The sequence below is a fragment of the Hordeum vulgare genome, chromosome 5H (assembly GCF_904849725.1).
Source record: "Hordeum vulgare subsp. vulgare chromosome 5H, MorexV3_pseudomolecules_assembly, whole genome shotgun sequence".
Classification (NCBI taxonomy): Eukaryota; Viridiplantae; Streptophyta; class Magnoliopsida; order Poales; family Poaceae; genus Hordeum; species Hordeum vulgare.
The window spans coordinates 133,176,233-133,179,798 of NC_058522.1; positions in this window are offsets into that span (position 1 = coordinate 133,176,233).

The window sequence follows — 3,566 nt, forward strand, 5'->3', positions numbered from 1 at the left end:
GCTCGTGGCGCGCTTTGGCCAATTTTGGCGGAGCGGGGCAGGGCGATCGGAGGATCCTGTATCGGTCGCAGTTCTACTACTTGCGGTGAATAATTTGGGCGGAGAGCAGTTCGGTTCCACAGCTAGGCCGGGATCTGCTGGGTTGAACTGAATGTTCCTTCGTGCAGTGAGAATCACATGAGCTGGTGTCAATCGATTGTAAAATCTAAAACTGAGCAAATCTGTTCATTATAATTTGCAAGTGCTCTGTTGAGCTGGGGCTGTTGAACAAGAGAGGATGCTTTTAGTTGAGTCTGGGAAGTGCTAACGAATGTGCCTCGTGATTAGTGGGGTTTTCCTTTTTCAAGGCAACCATTTTTGAATTTATAGCTGCAAGTAAATAGTTTCTTAGGACATACAGTAATGCTTTATTTTTATTTTATAAGAGAAATAACAAAACCTCTATCATATAGCTTCATTTTAAGCAGAAAATAATGCTTGAACTAATCCATTGAAACCGAATGAAAATTAAGCTACAACTACTTACTATTGAATCAAGAAACAAGATCAATTGGGTAGATTTAGATAGCTAGGTTTCAGAGATTGAATCAATCACTATTGTGTAGTGTTTTTTTAGTACAAGGGTGCAGAGTATTCTTTTAGTAGGAAAGCCTTGAGATATTTTTTGCCCGGTGCAACGCACGGGCATTTGTACTAGTAATAATAAAGCACACAGTTCGTTAACCCGCACTCCCTTTTTAAGTTGAAAAACGAAAAACGGTTTGTTGTAATTTGGTATATATAAAGTCCCGCCTCAATTTCATCACGTTCATGGATCTAGCCCAATGGCTAACGCACCGACGTCTTCCTGCACTGGTCGGAGACCCCGAGTTCGAGTGCAGCACTTCCCTATTTTTCCTATTGCTTCAGTTTTTTGTGTAAATTCAAATGCTTTTAAAACATTTGTATCTTTTAAATCCTAACTCTAAATCTAACATGTTATATATGAAAAACGTTCAGAAAAAAGTGAAGATTTCAAATATGCTATTATTTTGCATGTTACTTTCTACAATAAAGCTTACTGTGTAATATTAATTAATACCTTCTCTATATTGGTTATTTTGGAAATGCCTATTACACATGTTTCTTGTCCCATTTAACTTGAGTAGATATAACAGTTTAATGCTCTCACAAAAGATAGAGTTGACACTATAGCGGATGTTGATTCCTACTAGCTACCATATGCTAAAGTTTACAATATGTACATAGTCATCCTATTTATTTTCCATTGTGCACAATAACCAACCAATATACGATGATGTTTACTAAACTGTTGATACGAGGTTTATGTAAACAAGTGGATTAATACATTGTCGAATACATTGTCGTCCGTGTTGAACTTGTCATCGAGCCAGGGCTTGGCCGAGGCAGTCTGCGAGAGCGCCAGGACGACCACGAGCACGGCCAGAGAACGCAGTGCCATTGTGACTGCCCGTGGACTAGAGCTGCTTCAAAAATGAGTTTACAAAGTGAAGGGCGGTTGGTGTACGATAAAGATAAAATTTGTTTCAAAAAATACTTTTTTAGAGAAATATTACAATTTTTAGAAAATGTAAGTATTGTTAAATAAGTGTTCCAATTTCAATAAAAATATTAACTTTTATTAATAAAACGTTTAACCTTATCATCGACGTTTAGTAAAATTGAACATCAATGGCCCATGAAATAGGTAGTGTTCCTTTCCCGCCCGGTGCAATGCACGGGCATTTGTACTAGTGCGGGATTAATTTGTTGTAATCCTCAACTGCGTGCGTTTATATTGGGATACATATCAACCAGTAGGATTCCAGCATTCTTGGCTTCGAGAGCAAGCAAATCCCAGAAGACGTCATTATATATAGAGAGGGGAAAAAAGTGGAGATTACAAGATTTGTTGCACAAGGATGGTTTATGTTTTGTTTTGTTTTTTTACCATGCTATTCCGTTATTTTCCACCTTGGAAATAATGATCATTATAAAAGTGAACAAATATGGCGAGTGCTACGCATTCGTTAAAAATGAGCCAGGTCGCGAGCCGTTGGATTCACCGAATCGAACGAGCCGAGCGCATTTCTATTACTGCAACATAGGTCCTTGTTACGGAATTGTTTCTGCAATACAGGTTTACTTTTTTTTTGCAACAACTACTTTGTTGCAAAAAAAAAGTTGCAATGAAGGTTTTGTTGTAATTTATTTTGCAACTGAGGTCTTGCTGGGAAAAAATTCCGTTATAGATGTTTTGTTGCAAAACATAGAGCCATTATAGTCCATTGCAATATGGTAAATGTTTTGCAAACTTGCAGAAACCCGTTCGACGAAGAACGTGTGTCATGCAGGGGAAGTGGTGAACGCTAGAGAAGAAGATCCTCACATGGAAGGTCTCCATGATATCCATCGGTGATTGGCTTGCACTTGCCCGACATGTTCCGTGCACGGTGCAGACACACTTCCTCATTGGTTTTGTCCTCAACAAGTCCATCCTCAACAAGGTGAACTGCTTCATTCGCCGGTTCCTCTGGATTGGACATAAAGACGTGTGAGGCTGCTAGTGTCAGCTTAACTGGGCTAGGGTTTCCTGCCCCATCTTCCTCCGTGGCCTCAGAGTCTAGGACCTGCAGCGGGTTGTGATGACCCACAAATATAGGGAATCGCAACACTCTTCGAGAATAGTATTTCATCACAATTTATTGATTCGACAAAACGGGAGCCAAAGAATATTTCTAGGCCTTAACAGTTGAGTTGCCGATTCAATCACACCTGAGAATCACTTCTTTGCAACAATTTATTAGTAGAACGGTAATATGATAGTATTGATAGCAATGACAATAGAGTAACCGTAGCAATAACAGTGATAGCACTTTTCTAGCACACAAAGTAGTAGTAGTAGTAGTAGTAGTAGCAGCAGCAGCAGTATCAGTAACAGCAGTAGTAGTAGTACTAACTTGACCAAGAGCAATAGCGTAAAAGCGAAGGCATGAACTATCATCGGATATTTGGATGAGATTCACTATCTATGACTCGCAACCTATAGTTACACAAAACTAGCTTCAATTTATCAATCATATGTAGGCATGTGTTTGGTATATAGTCATAGGTGATTGCAATAAAAACTTACATGACATATTTTGGCCTACCTTCCTATGGCAACGGGTCCTTATGAAAACTAAAGGTAATTAAGGTTCTCTTTTAAATAAAGAACCGGAACAAAGCATTAACACATGATGAATACATGAAGATAATAAAAAACTTCTACTACATTGAGATTAGATGTGTAAGGACATATTTCTACCCTAGTGGTTTTGCTGATTGATGACAATGCATTTTTGGACTAATCGTGTGCACTAAGCCTTTCAGATATTTCATATTATGGCACAAGACGACTCTTGCCCATCGGTGGATTAAAATGAAGACGACTTTCTTTCGTGCATTTCATTTCCAGTGGACTTGAGTCATAGAAAAACCATACTATTAAGAGGTGGTCCGCATAGGAAAGGTATGGGTGGAATTAACACATACACATTCTTTCACACCCATGTTTCTTTCCCGCT